General features: G+C 37.0%; 1 pseudogene; it reads right to left on the reverse strand.

Annotated features, from left to right (window-relative positions):
• LOC122144958 overlaps positions 1 to 23227 on the reverse strand; it is a 100052-nt pseudogene that overhangs the window by 20954 nt on the left and 55871 nt on the right.

Genomic DNA, 23227 nt, shown 5'->3' on the forward strand with positions numbered 1-23227 from the left:
TCAAAGGGGTGAAAACCACTTCAAATCGGGTCATGTAGGTGAGTGTAGCGTGTCCGAGGGTCAGCTTGTGGGTTTTGTAAGGGCCAGCATGAGGGACAAGACCTACAAAGTTGTGGTGAGTTTTGCAGGGAGGTTGGTAACGTTAGTTAGCATTATCGTTCACTTTAGCTAGGCTACTGTAGCCTTCATGGTATGAGTCATATCAAGCATTTTATGATGCCACTGTCAAAACAATATTTAGCCTAGGCATACCTCTTCATGCCTTTACTGAACATTTGTGTAATAATTCATGGCAAGTTAATAAACTGAATATGATGGTGGTCCAAGAGCAGACCATGCACCGGTCCATGCATCAGACCTAACTTCATGAATAAAATGAGCATGGACCACAAGTGGGAAATTGTTGAGGCATTTGTCACCAACATCTTATCCCCCGATTCCTCACAGCATCACTCTTGGGGAATCGATGGAAACGACATGTGTTGACGACTGAGCGGTGATTGCAGTCAGGTACCACGCACACCACAAAAAAAACACAAAAAAAAACACGATAAAAAAAAAAAAAAACAAAAAACACATAAAAAAAACAATAAAATACACGATGATAAATATAAAATTCAATACACAATACCTATATAAAACACTATTATTTACACGATTACTACTGAAAGAACTGCTATTAACTGCACATTCACATATAAAATTCACTAGAGGAAAAAGTTTGCGTGGCCGTCGTCAGACTCTCAAAACGCTCAAAAGCGCTCTTTCCCTCATTCGACTTCAGTCAGGCACTGTGATTCACGATGGTTTATGGGATGAGTAGTTCCTTCACTCGGAAATGAAAATATGTACACAGTCTTGTACCTTTGACTTTTTTTTTTTATTTTCTTTTCGTTTTTTTTTCACACAAACAAAATGATATGTTGTATGCTTATGAGTTCAGCCATAGCTGGTTATCCTCAGACATGCTCTAGAGAACTCTTTAGATACGGATTTTTCCCAAAACGTTAATGGGAGAAATGAACCTTAAAAATACTTCCAGCAACTAACCAATATCCCTCTTAAATCGTTCCAGGAACTCCCTAATAACTTCCATTCAAATATAATTTTTTTTTGAAACTGCAGGCACTGCAATGCAATCTCAAGTTGCAAGTTCCGGGAGGGCTAGCACTAACATGTTTTCATCATCATGCGTAAACTTAACTTGTGCAAGGATTGGTGGGAACAGTGGCATCCAATAATATTTAAAAACTATTTTGAAATTTAACATCAAGAAATAATGTAAAACTGTTTAAATATCTTTATCAAATGTGAAAAAAAAAAAAAAAAAAAAAAAAAAAAACAGAGAAAGACGGGGACAGCTAAGCCAACTCAAATTCAGTTGTCAGTTGAACTTGGTCAACATCATGGCGAACGTTACCTCAGTGCAGATGAAGTGAGTAATGTAAGTAAGAAGTGTAATGTAAGGGAGCAATGTAATATACACTCACCTAAAGGATTATTAGGAAACACCATACTAATACTGTGTTTGACCCCCTTTCGCCTTCAGAACTGCCTTTACTTTCTACGTGGCATTGATTCAACAAGGTGCTGAAAGCATTCTTTAGAAAATGTTGGCCCATATTGATAGGATAGCATCTTGCAGTTGATGGAGATTTGTGGGATGTCACATCCAGGGCACGAAGGTCCCGTTCCACCACATCCCAAAGATGCCCTATTGGGTTGAGATCTGGTGACTGTGGGGGCCATTTTAGTACAGTGAACTCATTGTCATGTTCAAGAAACCAATTTGAAATGATTCGAGCTTTGGTGACATGGTGGCATTATCCTGCTGGAATGTAGCCATCAGAGGGAGGGTACATGGTGGTCATAAAAGGATGGACATGGTCAGAAACAACATGTCTCAGGTAGGCCGTGGCATTTAAAACGATGCCCAATTGGCACTAAGGGCTTAAATGTGTGCCAAGAAAACATCCCCCACACCATACACCACACCACCACCAGCCTGCACAGTGGTAACAAGGCATGATGGATCCATGTTCTAACTCTGTTTACGCCAAATTCTGACTCTACCATCTGAATGTCTCAACAGAAATCGAGACTCATCAGACCAGGCAACATTTTTCCAGTCTTCAACTGTCCAAATTGTAGCCTCTTTTTCCTATTTGTAGTGGAGATGAGTGGTACCCGGTGGGGTCTTCTGCTGTTGTAGCCCATCCGCCGCAGGTTGTGCATGTTGTGGCTTCACAAATGCTTTGCTGCATACCCGGGTTGTAATGAGTGGGTTATTTCAGTCAAAGTTGATCTTCTATCAGCTTGAATCAGTCGGCCCCATTCTCCTCTGACCTCTAGCATCAACAACAAGGCATTTTTCTCCCACAGGACTGCCGCATACTCTGGATGGAGTGTTTTCCCTTTTCACACCATTCTTTGTAAACCCTAGAAATGGGTGTGCTGTGAAAATCCCAGTAACTGAGTAGATTGTTGAAATACTAAGACCCGGCCCGTCAGGCACCATCAACCATGCCACACACTCAAAATTGCTTAAATCACCTTTCTTTCCCATTTCTGACATTTAGTTTGGCGTTCAGGAGATTGTCTTGACCAGGACCACACCCCTAAATGCATTGAAGCAACTGCCATGTGATTGGTTCATAAGATAATTGCATTAATGAGAAATTGAACCAGGTGTTCCTAATAATCCTTTAGGTGAGTGTAAGTGCTATAAGTGAGCAGTGTAATACAAATGAGCTGTGTAATAATATAGTATGTTGAAAAAATGAGCAGTATAATATAAGTGAGTTGTGTAAATAGTGATTTATGTGACTTCAATTACTTTTTTATAAAACTGATTTTAAAGAAAAATTTTGGAAAACCACATCCTGGCTTCAGTCTTCATTTGCTGCCGAATTAGGGTTGTATTAATACACATATAGAAACATAAAAGAGACAAGAGATTGACTGTTTAGAGGTCAGTTTATTTTTTAATTAATACTATAATAGTTCAGTTTCCTTTATCATCTTGTAACTAGCCGTTAATTTCATTTGATGGGTGACCTATCCCTCATTATCATGCAAACATTGCGCGCGTGTGTGCCATGTGTATGTTGTGTGTGTGTGTGTGTGTAAGTGCATCTGCATAGTTTATCTGTATGTTTGTGTGTTTGAATGTTTGCATGTGTATATCTTATGTTTGTGTGTGAATGTATGTGTGTATAGGTGAGTGGTGCATGTGTATGGTGTACATGTATCTTATACAGTATATGGTGTGTATGGCGAATGTGTTTGTACGTGCATCTATTTATGTGTATATATCTGTATATTTGTGTATGTGTGTACGTGCATTGTGTGTATATAAGTGTGTGCATCATGTGTGTATGTGTACATGCGATGTCCTTTGTGTAAAATGAAGCTGTTTGGTCCACTGCAATGTCCAGAAAGTGCTGGAAAATTGGTCCCTCACTTTTGGCAGATCCATCACACCCATGCAGAGAAGCAGACCTATGTAGTTATTTATTTATTTAGGGTATACTCAGGCCATGTGAATTTCTTACTCCTCTCCAGACATTTTTCACCACATTCTTTTTTTGTGTTTGCACACAAGATGTATATGTATGTGTGTGTACATGTACATGCATTCATGTATGCAAGCATGTTTATATCTGCATGTTTTTTGTTAAAGGTGTGTATGTGGGTGTACTGCATGTTGTGTGTGTGTGTTTGTGTGCATATGCATGTGTTTTGCATGTGTGTGTAAGGCAACTACAGGCTTTATTTTTTATTTATAGGTAATTTTTTTTTTTTTTTTTTTTAAGTTATTCAATTTTTCGGGCTCTTACTAATAATTTGCTTTATAATGAAAAGTTGTTTTTAGGAATGTATAGTGCGTTTGTAAACACATGCTTCTTCCTTTTTTTTTTTTCCCCCAATGTGGCTTCTCCAGTTACCTACGAAGCAGCAAATGGGCCGTCCACATCGAACACAACACCATCTCAGAGGGGCCCGGGTCGCAGCTGTAGCTGTAAAATAAGTACATGGGAGGAGTTGAGACCTCCAACAAGATGCTCGGAACAAAGTCGTGTGTGTAAAACACGGAAGTGGTACATAACAATTTTCCAGCACTTCCTGGACACTGCAGTGACCAACTGCTTAATTTTACACAAAGCGTTGTGTGCCATCCACCATGACAAGCACATGACACGCAAATCTTTCAGGACAGCTAGCTGCTCAGCTCACAGGTGTTCCCCTGGATAGCAGCTCGAGAGAGAGAGATGCGATCATCTGCCTGTAACTGTGAGTGACACTCAAGACCTTTCACAGAGTTTGCATATGATGCAAAGGAAGAGCACCCAATGGAAGTGCCAGGAATGTGATGTGGGAGTATGCTTGCAGTTAGACAGGAACGTGCTTCAGAGAGCACCACATTTAAATGACTGGATTGAAGGATCCAAAAAAAAAAAATGCTGGAGAACTGGGGGTAAAACAAATGGCTCCTGATTAAAAACTGTGCAAATCTAATGTCCCCAAAAAGACTTGTATATATGTATTATAGTTCATTTTTCAATATTGATCAGCATTAGATTCTTTCATTCATGAGTTTTCAGATTTTTTAATAAAAAGCAGTAAAAATTTCTTCAAATTTTTTTTCTTATTAAATTGATATTTACTAAAACACCACACACAATTCATGTACAAATAACTGTAGTTTTCTGAAGCCAATAATTTCTGAAAAAAAATGAACACCCTGCACTTGAAGGCACAACATTGTGTGGCCTATTTTACCTTTAGGTTCTAAAGGGTTAAAGTTCATGGTGTAGATATACTGAATTCCTTCTCAGCTTTCCCCCAGACATTGCTGTGTGGTGGTTTAACTGGGTTATACTGTTTAAGAATAAAGCAGAACGTTTTGATCAAAAGTCCCTTTGTGTCCACAGTACATTGTGTGCAAAAGCTTGAACGTTCAGGTGTTCATATTGTGATATGCCAACAACCACATAACCCTGTAGCCCAAGACCGGTTTCCCACTGAAGCTAAGCAGGGCTGAGCCTGGTCAGTACCCTGGATGGGAGACCTCCTGGGAAAACTAGGTTGCATGGGCTGGCTGGAAAGAGGTGCTAGTGAGGCCAGCAGGGGTGCGCAGCCTGTGGTCTGTGTGGGTCCTAGCGCACCAGTGTAGTGATGGGGACACCATATTGTCAACAAGCACCGTCCTTCAGATGAGACTTTAAACTGAGGTCCTGACCTCTCTGTTGGCCTCTGACCATCATGGCCTCATAACAATCAAAAGAGTAGAGGTCTGACCTCGGCATCCTGGCTAAATTCACCCATTGGCCTCTGACCATCATGCCCTCATAACAATCCCCATATCTGCCTGATTGGCTTCATCACTCTATCTCCTCTTCTCACCAATAAGCTGGTGTGTTGGTGGGCGTTCTGGCGCAATATGGCTGCCGTCGCATCATCCAGGTGGATGCTTGCACACTGGTGGTGGATGAGGAGATACCCCCTGACAATGTAAAGCGCTTTGAGTGCCTAGAAAAGCGCTATATAAATGTAAGGAATTATTAATTATTATATTATTATATTCATGTAATTTCACAATTATGCCATCATTAATAACACACTGTTTATCAGTGTTCCAAAGCACCAAGTCACCACTTTAGTTGAGGGGCCACACACCAGGATGAAGTCATGAGAAGCTAATGCTTAGTTAATGATGACTACTGTATTTGGATGTTAAAGAGCGGGTCATATGGGTTTTTTTGAAAATCTCTCTTTTTTGCAGTTTATAACGTAGCTATCCTTAATTGAAAACAATCTGCAAAGTTGTTAATCAAAAAAGGGCATGAAATAAAGATATTTTCTTGTCTCTCAAAAGAGAGAGTCGGTTCTGAATCGCCGTAACGAGTCGTTATATTTTCGACTCTTTTGCCTGTTACCGGTGTACGTCACTGGGTAACACATTTGCATAATCCCCGCCTGCCCGCGAAATCTGAACAGAGTCTGATCTGCCCACAAACACTTTTGCTATTAGTGCGTTTACGACATCATGTTGAGAAGACGCGGTGTTCAAGGATACCACAGAAATAAATTCGAGCCTTTTGTTGTGTGCTTGTCATTTTTATCAAGAACTGCTTTCTCTAATCTGGGCTTTTTATCTTCGTTGGCTTCTAATCTTCTTAATTTGGACTAACAAGCTCTCTGAACCAACGACGACCTGTAAGTAGTACGATTGATACGTTAGGTGTACATTTTCAATTGAGTGCTCAAAATATAATTTTTTTTGTGCCAATATGTGATGTATAGCCTACCTAGTGCAGCTTTAGGTTTTCCAGGTAAAGCACGATATTACTGTCTTACTGAAGTAGTTCTAAAAATTCGCAGTGACCTAAGAATATGTCGATTATTGTAGACTGGACGTTGTTCTAATTACTTTGTTTAATAATAAAGAATGTAGTGTAGCACACAGACTTTATAATAATTGTGAAACTGCTTTTTATTGTGCTACACTGGCAGTTACAGGGTTAATGCGGGAGAGATGATTGATTTCGGCTGGTGTGGTGCTCCTGTGAATACAACTGTTTCTGCGTTCTGATTAAAAGTTAGAGACCCAAGTGTCTTGTTGTCTGTCGTAGTTCTTCAAACATTACAGTAGATATATTTTGGTTTACAACTGTATTGTTTAATCACTTAGTCACGTTAGCACTCGGGTGGGGGGGGGGGGGGGGGTTAGTCAACGGTCGGGTACGTACCACCAAGTGTTCACAGTTTAGCAGCTAAACTTTAGCTGTGGGCACGATTCGCTTGCATAAGTGTTTTTTGTATTTTATGTCATTATAAGAATCGTATTGACTATATTTTATTGTTTTTATGTAAAGGTGCTTTGTCAATGGTAAGCACTGGCGGCTACCGGCTCGCAGAACTCATCTCGTGCCAATCACAACAGGTTTGGCCAGCTGACTTTTCCAACTCAGAGCAGAGTAGGCTTGAGACGAAGGGAGGGGCTTGCTCCGAACTTTCTTGAAACTACATCATTTTCCTAATCATTGGCAAATGACTCTAATATTAAATGTATTTCTGAGAAAAATGACAATGTTTTCATGACCTTAGCCTGCATTTAAAAACCTGATGTAGGGGACTCCAATACAATATTGGGACACTTTAAAAATACCCCGTATGACCTGCTCTTTGTAACAGAATACACATACTGTGTGCTTGTGATTGGCCAAAGTTGGGGTCCCTGGTCACCACTTTAGTTGAGGGGCCACACTACATGGATATAAGTCATGAGAAGCTAAATGCGTAGTTATATACTAAGGACTACTGTATTTGGATGTTTAACAGAATTCACAATGATGTATGCTGCTGTGATTGGCCAAATGTTAGGGTATGTCTATTTACCTACTATGAAGAAGAAATGAACATGCTTGATAACTAATTATCATATTTAATGAAAAAACATAGTTCTCACATTTATTGATACACTGGTTCTAGCCTGTGTATGAAATGCTTGAGGTAATGGGATTTTTTTTTTAATATTCATTTAATAATTAAAAAAAGTTTTGCATGCACGAAATAATGCTTTTTTGAATCATGTACCATAATGCATAGCTTTATCCACAAGGTATAGTAAAAACCTTGTTTTTTGTGAACAAAGAAAACATCATGATCATATGTAATAAATCATAAATCACGATGATGTACTCACCTTACTTAATGTCTTTAATTAAGGTGTTGTTTAATCCATGAAGTCATGAATAGAAGATTATGAGCTCATGTTAGTTCCTGATAATTCATGACATATTAATGCATGAAAGTAATGCATAATTCACACACATTAATTTTGCATTAATTCATGGGAATTTGCGTACCCTTACCGTAAAGTGTTACCATAAAACTCTTGTTTCTGATTCTGCCTTGCACATTAAGGTTCCTTACAATTTTGAATCTTGCTACATGCTCTGATGCATTAATACTATTGAAAGTATTTTCTGTGGCCACTCAATTAATCCTTTCTTAGAGAGTTTTATATGAAATTACCCCAAATGTTTGCTGGACGAACAGATTAGTTGATGAGTAATTTAATTCTGCTACATTTTATTACTGGGCAGCTCATATAAATAATTGTAATTAATCATAATTGTAATTATTTATATACATTTCCCTTTTGAGTTTAAATTTGGCTTCACTATAAACACCAAAACTATAGAGAGCTTCCAGTAGGTTATTTTACAGAGCTGTCAACACTGATCCGACCGCCTGCAATCAGGTTGACAAATATCCTATATATAATACTAGGCTTATGTTATTAAATTGTAGGCTGTATATATCAAATTATTTTACAAGTTTTGTGGTTTGTGTTTTTCTCCTGTTTATATTTCGTTTGCATCTGAAAGGTTACTTCCCAGCTACATAACTACAGTAGTCCTACATAATTTAAATCAATTATAATCAGAAACAGGTTACATACCACCTGCTCCCTCGTTACACAAATACTTGATCCTGCTAATTTTGATCTTCTTTATATTATGTGATTAATAAGCAATGGAGCAATACAGGACATGAAACAGCAACTGTTCACTGATGTAAGCATGGTTTTGCAGGTTATTTTAAAAGTACAATTTTAATAAATATTTAAAGGTTTTAATCACCTGATGGTTAATTTAACAGCATTCATCCTGTAGTAAATCACTGAGCTCCTTCACTCCTGATTGTCCAGGATCATTTCCTGTGAGATCCAGCTCTATCAGGTGTGAAGGGTTTAATCTCAGAGCTGAAGCCAGAGCTTTATAACCTTCTTCAGTGATACTGCAGTCTGAAAGTCTACAGTAAAGAAAAAATCTTTATTATTTTTAGAGACATATATCATCACATCTCTAACAGGATTTACTGAATGGCTTCTGAAAACCTAAATAGACAAATTATGAAAAAAGTATTGTCATAAAGTGCAAAAAATGTATGCCAATATAATTATAAAATAATATAACAATATTATTTTAATATTGGCAAAAATTCCAGTAATCAAATTCCATCATTATAATGCTGTCCTCATGTTCTTTCAAAAACGAATATGAGCCTCAGTCATACTCTAAATTAGATAAAAGTACAACTAAAATTGTGGCCTTCATTTTTACAGTTAAGCTAATTAAATAAAACATTAATAAATGTACATAAACATACAGAAAAGTACATAAATGAAAATACATACTTCAGTTTTCTCGAATTTGCATTGAGGATTTTTCAACAGAAGACAGATCTTCTTTATTCCTGAGTTTCCGAGTTTATTCCCACTCAGATCCAGCTCTATCAGGTTTGAAGGATTTGAATCAAACGCTGAAATAAGAGCAGCACAACCTTCTTCTGTAATACTGCTATTCTTCAACCTGCAGAGAAAGACATGAAACTAATAAGAGTAACAGAAGGATACATTTATATGAGGTCAATTAATCTCAGTCCTTAAATATTTTACAGAACAACAATAACAGTGTTTCATTAGACTGTAAAAATAAAACATCAACATTTTTTGTAAAGCATTTATAAAACCATGTGCAATACTCACATCAGTGTTTGTTGAGTCTACAGTGTTTATCCTGCAGTAGAGCAGCAATCTGATTCACTCGTGTGTCTCCTAGTTCATTCACTCAGATTCAGCTCTCTCAGGAGTAATGGGTTTTTAATCTGAAGAACTTCATTCAGATATTTACAGGCTTCTTCTGCAGCAGGACCCAAAAACTGCAGAAAAGAAGATAAAGCAGTATTCAATAAAATTTCTAAAGAAACTTGATCTAATGAAAAATTGATTCTGCATGTGAAATGCATTTTATATTCTTGAAATAATATTTATATAAATTATTTGCATGCATGAAATTTATTTCGTATTATTTCATCACATCTCACCTCAGTGTTTTCAGTTGACAGTTTTGGATCCTGTAGTAAATCACTGAGCCTCCTTCACTCCTGATTGTCCAGGATCATTTCCTGTGAGATCCAGCTCTATCAGGTGTGAAGGGTTTGATCTCAGAGCGGAAGCCACTTTATAACCTTCTTCAGTGATACTGCAGTCTGAAAGTCTAGAGGAATACAAAAAGGATCAAGTAGTTTTAAAAAAACAGTAGCAATTACTCCTTTGCTAAAAGAGATTTCAATATGAGGATTGTGTCATTAGGATATTTGTAACACTTTCTATGAAGCCCGTATTTATAATATATTATAAGGATATTCTTAAGGCATTATAATGATGCATAATTATTATAAAATACCTTATAATATATTGTATAATCTCATGAGTAATCATAACAACAGTTTAATCCATTTTCATTATAAATAATAACAACAATGATGACAACAACGATAGTAGTAATAAATAAAAACAGTATTGTTTTCTTAAAAAGCCATGCTGTCAGATATTTGATCAGATGAATGTGTTATATGCCTGGCACATATGTTTTTAGCCATATTTATAATATCAGTAAGATACTGTACAGATCTTAAATAAAAACTGTCAAGATAAGAGACTTACTGTTTAATCCATTATAAATTAAGTGGATTTAAAATGTTGTTCATTTGAGTGTTATAAATAATCCTACTCATAAAAGTTATAACCACAAATAAGTTTTATAATGTATTATAGTTGTTGTTGTGATTATTTATGAGATGAAACAACATGTTTTAAAATATAATACAACACACAATCAATACAATACTATAACAAAAAAATAACCTTAAAATTTTTATAAATATGCAGGTTTCATAGAAAGTGTTACCGGATATTTATATATTTCCCAGCACCCCCAAAGTTTTTTCAATAAGAGAAATTCATGTGTGTCTTTTTTTTAGCCATGTAAGTGATGCTACTGAAAAAGGTTTTTCATGACACGCATCCACCTAATTAATAATTACAAGCTACTGGAGATTTATTTACCTGCAATCATTTCACAGCTCTCTAATATTTGATTCTGATTGTTCAGTTGCAACATTCCAAGGTGTGTTATTCACTAATAACCAACATTCATCATTAACAACGCCAAATAACATACCACTCATCTGGGTATTTTAGGCTTGTGGCTTCTTTCACATCTCTCATATTACACCACTGTGGTCTCTAGTATTCATTCAATCACAATTGCTATCATCTTGTGCCTCAGTTATAAACTGTATTTACTGGTCAAATGAACGCTGAGGACTTCAGTATTAATAGTAGGTCTTTGGTATTTGTTGAAGTGTTTGTCTTGTTACTACAACAATTGCTTTGTACACTAATGGATTTCAGATAATTAACATGTACGTTTTTTAAAACACTGCCTTCCTCAAATTACATGTCCTCATTTTTACTAATGTGGTGAAAAGCTGTGTAAATAGTGACATGACTGTACATTACACTTTAAATTTAAGTCTTATGTGAACTTCATCTAGGCTCAAAGCTGTTTTTTAGGAACTGTTTTTCTTCTTAAATCATTAATTTCAACTTCAATCAATAAATCAATATTTTTTGCTGATATAACAACCAGCTAGATGTACATTATTCCTTATTTGGGTGTATAGTGTGTTAATTTTAGACATTCATTTACAGGCCAGTTATGAGTTTCACATACTGATTCATGTTTACGATTAACCAAATCCTAACCTTAGTAATCTGCAGTGAACATTGTGAATTTCTCATTAGACTGGAGATTTCAGTCACATGGTCCAGGGTCTCCTAGTTTGATTTCCACTCAGATCAGCTCTATCAGTTTGAAGGGATTTGAATTGAATGCTGATACCAGAACAGCACAACTTTCTTCAGTAATACAGATGGAATTAAAACCTATGAAAGAGAAACCAATTATAAACATGATGTAATAAAATAAAAAGTATAACATCAGTTTTTGTAGTAGTTGGCCTGTTTTAATTGACATTGACTAAATTACTTACTTCAGCTTTTTCAGTCTACACTGTTCATTTTTAAACAGAGTTGAGAAGATCTTCATTCCTGAGTTTCTGAGTTTAGTTCCACTCAGATTCAGCTCTGTCAGATTTGAAGGGTTTGAATTTAAAGCTTCAGTCAGAACACAACAATCTTGTTCTGTGATATCGCTGTTATTCAGACTGCATTGAAAGAAAAAAATTTGCTCGATGAAGACATTACAAAAGCATCATTATTATTATTATTATATGATTATTCAATAAAGCACTCTCAAGTAAAATATACATAGAACACACCCAGCAGCAAGTTCACAAGTATTAAAAGGTGTAATCATAACGATAAAACTTACATCAGTGTGTTGAGTGTACAGTGTTTATCCTGCAGTAGAGCAGCGATCTGATTCACTCGCAGCTTACATTTACTCAGATTCAGTTCTCTCAGGAGTAACGGGTTTTTACCCACAATTCCTTTCACATACTGACAGGCTTCATCTGCAGCAGCACCCAAAAACCTGCAGTAAAAAAACAACAAAAAACATAGTTTAATCTACTACACATACTCAAGTCCATGTGATGCTTGTGGTGTTTTTTTTTCCATCCATATTTTAATTTATTCAGTATACAAATTCTGATGTTCAGCACATTTTTTTTTTCACAAAAAAATAATGGCATGTTTTGTTGTAAATTATATATTTTTTATTACATTTTAAAAGACTGATTAAATTGCTGAAGTTTTTATTTCTTTTCATTAAACATCCTTTTTTTATTACATTTTTTTATATTAAATTATAACCACACAGAATACATAAAAAGGGAAAACGGAATTTGATTGGAGCCCTAAATTAGAAAGTATCCTACTTTGTGGAGTTGACCCTTTAAAACAACAAACAACAACAACAACACAAAAGCTATATTTACATTTATTCTCAGGGGTCTAACAAACATGTGTAATACATTTCCTTCCTCATTAATAGAATAAAAAAATGTGACTGGTGCTGGCAAATTAAGTCAGAATAAGAAATTTTTTCAAAAATTAAGGTCTCCATTAAAATACCTTAAATTTATATATGACTTTGTTGGAATCTGACAAAAAATGACTGCGCTACAGCCGTTTGAAGGTGATAGAGTCAGCAGATCTGATTTTTTTGAGAAAAATCGAGTTAAAGATTCCAAAGCAAAATTACCTAGCATTAGTGAAAATCTTCCTTTAATTCTTTTTCTTAATAATAATTACTATATTAATAATCACAATAAAGCTATTTTTTAATTTATCTTTGTTTGTTAAAAATAAAACAAAGAATGCAAATAAACAGTAGTTTAATCAAGAGCAGTGAGTGATATCGTCTGATCGTTTCGTTGTCATCATGGGCTTGAAAACCATATTTGACTGGTTTGGAGGAACATTTCGCTCTCATCAATAGCCTTAAAATCATATCTCACTGATATGCATGTCTTCGCACGCTCTGGGAGAGGTGCTTTGCAAATATCAGTCAAATATCAGCGATCATTTTGTTTTCATTGGCATGAATTTAAATCTTTAAATCTTATTTTGTCATCGAGAATTCGGCGCTTTGCAACAATAGACATACAATTTTTGAGAAGCAGCAGCGGTCATCCAGAAGCGAGCAGAGAAAAAGTACTCCTCTCAGAAAACATAAAAATAAAGATAATTTTTGATGTTTCAAATCTGAAAATGTTTCAAATGTCAAATTCGGATGTGTTCAAATTCGACGAAAACTTAAACAATTCACAATCACAGAAAAAGTAAAAAAAACTAACCTTTCCAATCCCGACTCAATTTTACAACACAATTCAAAAATATTGTCATAAATATTGATATTGAATAATATGGGACAAAAATATTACCCAGCTCTATTCATTAGACTGAACTAGTAAAATAATTTTTCTATGAAAAAAAAGCCTTTAACAGGCTTTTTGAAAAATAATTTATTTTGTATTACTTTATCATGTCTCACCTCAGTGTCTTCAGCTGACAGTTTGGATCCTGTAGGTAAATCATTGAGCTCCTTCACTCCTGATTGTCCAGGATCATTTCCTGTGAGACACTCTATCAGGTGTGAAGGGTTTGATCTCAGAGCTGAAGCCAGAGCTTTATAACCTTCTTCAGTAATACTGCAGTCTGAAAGTCTAGAGGAAAAAAAAGAGAAAAAACTTATTTAATCTTACAAAAAACTGTTTACTGCAGTAATTTAACAGGGAGAAAGGGCATGTTGTCATTAAAATCAAACAATGGTTCATTTTTTACTCACCTGAGTTTCTCGAGTGTGCAGTTTTTATTTTGTAATCCATTCTGGAGTTTCTTCACTCCTGAATCCTGCAGATTATTGTTGCCCATGTCAAGCTCTTTCAGACTGGAGTTTGATCTCAGGACTGTGCCAAGAGCTGAACAGCTTTTCTCTGTTAGACTACAACCCACACAGCCTAAAATTTTGAACATGAGAATAATAATTAATGAACACAAAAAGTACCTGATGCTGATATTCAGTTATTACTGAGAATTATTGTGTTTTGGTCACCTGATGTCTTTAACATAAAATCTACAATGAACACAATACTCACGTCAGTGTGTGAAGTGTACAGTGTTTTATCCTGCAGTAGAGCAGCGATCTGATTCACTCGTGTGTCTTCTAGTTCACGTTCACTCAGATTCAGCTCTCTCAGGAGTAACGGGTTTTTAATGTGAAGAACTTCAGTCAGATATTTACAGGCTTCTTCTGCATCAGGACTTTGCAACAACCTGGACATAACAGAAGCACATTGATATTACCTGTCATACAGTGATTTGTGTTCACAATGTTGCGAAATGAACTTCAGTCATTTCAAAGCATTTACAATGTCTTTTTGACAGTTTCCTTTTTTTCAGCTAAAATTACACTTAATTATTTTAACCCTCTGGAGTCGATTTACGCGTATACGCGTTATGAGGCATTTTGTCCTGATAATCCCGAAAAGAACTTAAATTACACTTTTAGTTTTTGATCATACAGATAAGAGCAATACATCAATTGAATCTGTACAGGGTCTACTTTTTTTTGTATACAGACATAATAACAACAAAACTTTGTGCATTTATAAAATAAAGATAACAAACAAGGAGTGCTGTCTGCAGCCTTTGACTTGGGTGATCTTCATTTACAAACGCGTCATTAAAATGAACTGTAACTCAGTGAATACTCAACGAAGAGACGTGAGAGAGATATCTATAGAAAGGTTGACGTCTACTTTTAAACTAAATAAGTGCTGCCGAAAACAAATATTCTGTGATAAAGTAATCAATATGAAAACTACGCAATGTCCGTCTTTCAACGTCTCCCTTCATTATCTTCTAATATGACCACACCCACGCGCTGAACGCGCTTTTGAGATGATAATGTTTCACTGAAGCGTGTGGCTTGAATACGCCCACACAACAGAAGACAACGCAGCAACGACTGTTCAAGTTTTTTTATTTTACTGTTTGCTTCGCGATGAGAGGAATAAGACATAATTCACCCCCAAAAAGATGTGATGTGGATTACCTCAGGATTTGAGATTTGGATTTCCTCAGAAAAAAAGAATGAAGCACTTTATTCAGCAGAGATCATAAACACGAGTAAGTCTTTTTATTTATTTATATACTTGTATTAGGTTTCACATCACATGTAAACATTTTACTAGTTAAACTTTTTCCAACCTATAATTCCTGACTACATGTATAATCAAACAATATACCATACAAAAGCTTGATGTAAATAATATAACAATTCTGTTCTTTCAATGTATATGTAACAAATAAATGTAAATGTAACAGATGTAACAAACAATGCTGTTCTTTCAATTTACCCCCCCCCCCCCAAAAAAAAAACTGAAAAAAATATTCTCAGCTCTTTTGTTTATTTTTTTTTTTTTTGTAGAAAATCAGATTGTTAAAAGGATTTCTGAAGGATTGTGTGACTGGAGTAATGATGCAAAAAAAAATCAGTTTGAAAGTCAGCTTTGATTGTTCCTAATAAACTGTTTAACTGCACTCACAAGTGAATATTAAATTATGTTGTGGGATAATTAAATATATTTTAAATAAACTACAAACATAAAATTATATACATTTATTTGGTCCTCACATTCTTTCTTGTAACTCATCCCTCTCAGTCACACAGCTGACTGAATGGCTCATTATGCAGCTCATTATGTGGGTCTTTGTCTTCTCAGGTGTGAATCACACAAATATCATGATAGTTGACGCCTACTCGCATATGACTTTTACCAACAACAAAGTGTCTTAGAAAATTTAAATCAATATATTGTTTTCTGTAAGTGAGTAAACAAGATGATTTTCACATAATTTAGAAAAAATATTCTAGGCTACAAGCACCAGTTCTCAAAAGTCCCAGGAAACCAGTTTTCTGTATGTGTTTTTTATTGCCTTATTCAAGTGATTTATAATTTTTAGTACATACATGCTGCTTACATATTATTATAGCCCAGTTTGTGCTGATTACAGTGAGATTAGACTTTAGCCATTAGATGTTTATAAGAAACTGAAAAAAGCACAAATGTCAGGGCATGACAAAACTTCTCCAGGCCCCAAACATACCTTAGACCTCAGAGGGTTAATATCTCTCACCTCAGTGTCTTCAGCTGAGAGTCTGGATCCTGTAAGAGCTTTATGAGCTCCTTCACTCCTGATTGTCCAGGATCATTTCCTGTGAGATCCAGCTCTATCAGGTGTGAAGGGTTTGATTTCAGAGCTGAAGCCAGAGCTTTATAACCTTCTTCGATGATACTGCATTCTGAAAGTCTAGAGAAAATAAAACATTTTATTTTCACATTGTGGTTTTAAGTTAATTCATTACTGCACTGTCTGATCACCAAAATATGATAAATCATATATTATATTAGAGCTTAATACACAGGTAAGCCACTTCTGGTTTCATTATGTTAAAGTTTGTGTTAAATTTGATTCTAAATGTAGGAAAAAGTGTAACTGTAAAGCAGTGTTATTATAGTTATTATATCGTTTTTTTAGTGTTTATAGTGTTTTGTGTATCTAGAAACAGATAATATGGTTTAATATGGACAGTTGCTTCATGGAAATGCATGTGGCTTTAACCACAAGATGCACTTTCTAGGCAAGTGTAAATGCATCTCAAATCACCTCTTCAAGTGGTTTGAGTTATGGGATCACAAATAGTCTCAAATGCATTCTGGATGGCATTTACACTTGTACATTTTATTATCAAGATAGCTCTTCAATCAGTTAAAATGCATTAAGTCATCAAGTGTAAACAGGCCCTTACATTTTTTTCCCATCTATGGAGGCGACAGATTGAACAAATGTATAACATCCCTCCAATGGTCAGTATAGCTGATGGTGAAATGTACTCACCTGAGTATCTTCAGCTCACACACAGGATTCTTCAGTCCCTCACAGATCTCTTTGACTCCTGAGTCCAGCAGAAGGCTGTTGTTCAGGTTCATCTCTTTCAGGATGGTTTTGGAGGAGAGAACAGTAGCTAGAACTGAACAGCTTTTCTCTATCAGCTTACAATTATTCAGCCTAAACACAAAAACAGCATTATTTATTATTCAGCACATATTCTACAAACAACAAATCAACAATTCATTATATTTGCTCACACATGCGGCTGACACAGTGGTGGAACTAGAGTTTTTATACATGGGGTGCCCAGGGGGTGGCCAAGGCTAATTCAGGGGGTCCTTAGGCCATGACAGAAAATCAGTGTATAACTCCAGCCTGGCATAAAAAACCGCATGAATAAATCCTACGATTGCTGATTACTTCACATTACCCTACATTAGCTATAACATTCCTGCTATAACTTAAAACTATTACTTCTATTATTAAATATTACTTAAAATATTAGTCTACTGAAACTTATCTCTCTTACTTCTATAATCTCATTAACCAGTAGTTGGAGCAGAAGATCTAACATCAACTTTTAGGCTACAGTGAATTTTGTAAATGTTGTTCAGTAAACCTAAAACTTAAATTTTTACTTCAAACAAGGCTGACAACTTTTAAGTTCAGCCTGGAGTGAGAATTCAGAAATAATTAACAAGACTTTTAAGTTTTTTTTTTTTTTTTTTTTTTTTTTTTTTTGTTAAGAATTCTCTTCTGCTCACCAAGCCTGAATTTATTTGATCCAAAATACAGCAAATGCAGTAATATTGTGGAAATATTTTTACCATTTAAAGTAACTGCTTTCTATTTATATTTATATATTTTAAAATGTAATTTCATGAGTTCACATTTACTTATAATTAAATTAAGGTTATGTGTATTTGGCATGCTGTCCGGGAGAGAGCTCCGAGCCCGGCAAGTCCGGCCCAGCCCAAAGTGCTCCCCCCGAGTGCTTCTACCTGAGCTGGGGTAGAAACTTGGCTAAAGGTGCGAGATCGGGGTGGCGGAGGGATTCTGAAAGTCGAGAGATAATGAAGGTAGGACGTACTTGATTATTTATAGGTGTTTTCCTCTTGAGATGATTGGTAAATGGTGTAATCACTAATGATGAACTGGCCGTGTTAATTTATCCGTGCAAATTTGTTTCTGAAACATCACTTCATGATTTCACATTTACTTATAATTAAATAAAGATTATGCATATTTGGCGTGCTGTCCGGGGAGAGGGGTCTGAGCTCGGAGTCCGGCCCAGCCCAATTTGAACAGGACAGCAGCCAGATACGCACATTTACGACTCCCCAAAATTCTGGGCTTAATATCAGATGGGTCCTGGACGTCCTTTGGTATATAATTATTATGGCAGTGTCTAGAAGAGAATTTGATTTCCGTGGAAGTGTCCACTTGAGAGAGAGATGACAACTCCTACTGAAGATGCGATTATTTCGGCAGTAGGGAAGATAGAAAAGGCTCCTGCGGGAGCTGACACAGCTGCGGCAGTGGGGGAAATATGGAAGAGCTCCTGTGGGAGCAGGCACTGCTACGGCAGTGGGGATATATGGATGGAGGCTCCTGCGGGAGCGGCTCCTGCTGCAGCAGTGGGGGAAATACAGATAGAGGCTCCTGTGGGAGCAGAAACTGCTATGGCAGTGGGAGAGAGAGAGAGATGAAGGCTCCTGCAGGAGCAGACACTGCTGCGGAAGTGGGGAGAAACAGAAAAATGGAGCGGCATGAAGTGGGGATGGGCCGTTATAGATGGATTAGGTGATGTTAAAGGGGGTTAGCTATGGTTTGTTCAGGAGTTTGAGTGAACAGGGATGGACTGGCATTAAAGGGGTCAGTTTGATGAGGGTTCGGTGAGCTTCTGACATGGAATCGGTCTGACCGCACATAGATCTTGAAGGCCTCTGCCTTTTGACAAAATCTGTGTTCTGATGTTGCTGGCTACGGGGGATGGTTCCAAGGCGAGAGTGTGTTCGGATGGGTAGGGGGCATAGCGGAGGATGGAGAGAAGGAGGGGCCAAGCATGCAGGGGGGAGGAGGAAGGATAGCTGCTGGAGCCGCTTGCAGGGGCATGCTCACGCTTGGGATCAGTGTTAATTTAGTCAACGAAGACGAAAAATATTCATTAACTGACATATTTTCATCCCAAGATAAAGACAGAACTAAATCAAAAAATGCATGAGGGAGTGGAAGAGATGTGGGCATGTTTACAAAGGAGGCAGCCTCACGTTTTGCTTCAGCTGTTGTAGCTGTAGGCCATGGGATGGGGTTTGGGGGGTGTGTGATGTCTTGAAGAACTTGTGTAGCCTGCACTGCTAGCAGAGGCAACCTTATGCTAATGTCTCCTACATGAGCAGGAGGACACTGAAAAGAAAAAGGGGGTTGAAGTAACAGGATGGAAATACTGGGGATGTGCGGGCCGTTGTTGCAAGTAGAAGCAGCTTCATGCTTGCTTCGGCTGCTGTAGTTGTTGGCTGTGGGAAAGTAGAAGGGTAAGTAACATTTTGCAGGGCAAGCTAAAATGCCTGGGTAGCCTTCTGTGTTGCCGGTTTAGCAATTGGTTGCCTGATTTGACAATTCCTCAAGCCTTGTCCACATTAATACGTTCCTTTTGAACGCATCTTTTCCTCTTGTTTTGGCCTTCCAGCCTTTTTAAACGCATTCTCCAGAGCGGATAAATTAAAAAATTCATCCTTCAAAAAGAATTACATAAAGATTAAACATATACCATCTAAAACAATTAAACACATGCACTCTTGTAACACATCAGGGGTTTCCCACGCATTGATTTATTTGTGGTGGGCCGCCACAATATAAAAACTGACCGCCACAAATAGATTTTATAAAAGGCTTTGACTTCATTGAATAAACATGAGCACTAAACGTTTCGAAATCAAAAAAAGGATGCGGGTGTTTTTATATCACTGTATTTCAGAAGGAAACCGACTGTATTTAGAAAATTTTCCATTTCATTTTCATTTCATTTTGCATGTAATGATTGATAAAGCAGCGTTTGTGAGCGCTGTTTTTGCAGCCGTCACCGGAGAATCCTGTATCTCTCCCGTTCTTAAAGCGCCTCCTGCTGGCAGAAAATGAATTTGCCTATATGTGACCAATCACGGAAAGTAGGGACACAAGTCGGTTCTGGGGCATTTTGAGTTACTTTGAAAGTGTAGTCTCCAAGCTTTTCAACGATGTGTAACACATGGAAATCTGATCATATTTGGAGAAGTTATGGCCATTTGAAAGTAGGCCACTCAAAAAGCTCAAAAGGGTGACAATAGGGCTCATTTACATCTCATTTAGATAAGCCATACCCCCTGTAAAGCTCCCCCCTGTAAAGCTGCATGGTTGCATAGCAACGACAGACGCAACTAAAAAAAAATCGGACCACATACTATTAATAATAAAGGAAAATGTGCATTGTAAATGTCAGTAATTTATCCTTTTTGACTTTTATAAAAATTATTTAGAGGCTGAAACTATGTGAGTTTTATCTTTTTATAAAACCTTTTTTGTCAAAACTCTATTTGAACTTGTGCATTGTAGATAACGTTGCAAGACACTCCTTTGAAATCTGGTCATCATTTTTAATGTTATTATTTTAATGTTTATGTAAACAAAAGTACATATTGATGCTAATTTTGTATTTGTTATTTGCTGGTTTTCTACATAAAACTTGGTGAACTGATTTCATTGTGTAGCATTAGGACTTTTTGAACAGGATTCTGTGATAACCGTGATCATTTTGGTCACTATAATCATGAAATGAAATTTTCATGCCATTTCATCTCTAGTTATGATCAACTATGATAAACTAAAATCAACTATAATTATGTGTTTTTATAGTAGTAAATATGCAAGTACAATTTGATAACATGAGATAATGTGTACGTGTTCTTAGAATTAACACAAACGACAACTTTGATGTTTATGGAAACTCACCCCATAAGAAACAGAAAAGTATCCTTGCAGATCTCGTTGCCTCCAATGAAATAAGTCGTTCGGGCACACTTTCTCTTTGGTCGGGGTCTTCTTTGTGGATGTAACCATCTCCGAAGTTCAAATGTTCATCAAATGTTACTATCGATATATAAGCCTCTGATATCTTACGGTCCAAGTCGTCTGACGCCAGTCCGATACATTCTTCTTTCGTCTTCATCTTCGCTCAGTTTGTAGATTAGGGATATTATTCAGTCTTAAGCCGCTTGTTCATAAGCATCCGGTTTGTCGAAGAAGTACTTCAAAACATTTTCGGTGTAACGGCCACAATTCAGCTCGTCTGCGATAATCTTTGCGGCGTCCATCTTCATTGAATTTTGATATCAGCTAGAGCCGGCCAGAACGCTGCATAAAAAGTAGCCACACTTCCCTTGGAGGGCGGGGGCAGTAACAAAAGAAACAAAAGCCGGCTTATCCAGCATGGAAATACACACAGACAATGACACGCCCCTACTGCGCGTGCTAGAATCTCCAAAAAACAAGCCGATTTCAACCTCAAAATGTACGCTTTAAAATATACCAATACTGCTATCTCAAACACGGAGAGGCTTCTTCTTCGTGATCTCAACTAACAGATTCTGCAAAAAAAATGAAAATTTTGAAAAAAAAAAAAAATGCTTCTTTCTCATTTTGTTTGAAAGTTGTGCTGCCGACTTGTGTCACTGGTTTCCGTGACGGGTCACATATGTGGTATATATGGGGGCGGGGGAGTGCCACCACAAATAGAGTGTAAGGCTGTACCAATAGACATGTTTATAGCAGTAACGTTAATTTGCAATTAAATGTGCTATTCACTTTCACGCTGTTTTCTAAAGATATTTACTTTGTACACTTTTCATATTGCAGTCCTAAAAAGACACAGAAAATGTACTCACAATTGCTGTCCTGCGGAAAAACACGAGGGCAGTTGCGTTTTAGTAGATCAATTCTGAGTGAGCGCGCCAGTAAATGATGAAATATTTCCATAAATAAATTGATCCTGCCAGATGAATTGCATGAAACTTATGTCTGTATCATGTGAGGTGAGGTTTATACATGCACAGTAAGGCAAATGTAATGCCTTCAGACATTTTCAGTGTGGATGACAACTCTAAAAATCTATTAAATTGCAACACACGGTCTGCGCCGCTAGTGGAGGCAGCCTCAAGACTGCGCTGCGGCCGGAAAAAAGCTGCGGTGAAAGGCTGAGCCACGGCAGGAAGCGAGTGAGGCTTTGCATGCTGCTGGTGAGATCGGGGGTGCGACCCAGGTTCATTGAATGCCTGCTGCTGCCGCGATCCAGTGCTCGAGGAGAGCCGGGTCTTTGAGCGGGACAATGGTGGTGTCGAGCGAGGTGAGCTCTGGGCTTTGCACGGTCTATTGGCCACAGCGTGTGGCTGGTCTAGAAGAGCAGCTTACGCGATATGCCTGGTCCTCGGCGGCCATGTTTGGCAAGGTATGAGTTATACATGGGGCCGGAAAATGCGCCAGATCTGAAAAAATCCCCGGTATAGATCTCTTCGTTGGGATGGAAAATTGGGTCTGTGATAAGATTGCAACAGAGCGAACCGAATGCTGAAAGTCGAGAGATAACCGAAGGCAGGACGTACTTGATTATTTATAGGTGTTTCCTCTTGAGCTGATTGGTAAACGGTGTAATCACTAATGATGAATTGGCCATGTTAATTATCCGTGCATGCTCCTCCCGAAATTTGTTTTTATGAAACACCACTTATTCCTGTGATTTTCAAACCTGAATTTTTAGCATCTTTATTCCAGTCGCATGATCCTTCAGCAATCATTCTAATATTCTGATTTGCTGATCAAATTTTTATTATTATTATTATTATTATTATTATTATGTTGAAAACAGCTGAGTATATTTTTTCAGGTTTCTTTAAGTTTAGAAGAATAGCATTTATC

This window comes from Cyprinus carpio, unplaced genomic scaffold (genome assembly GCF_018340385.1).
Source record: "Cyprinus carpio isolate SPL01 unplaced genomic scaffold, ASM1834038v1 S000006809, whole genome shotgun sequence".
Classification (NCBI taxonomy): domain Eukaryota; kingdom Metazoa; phylum Chordata; class Actinopteri; order Cypriniformes; family Cyprinidae; genus Cyprinus; species Cyprinus carpio.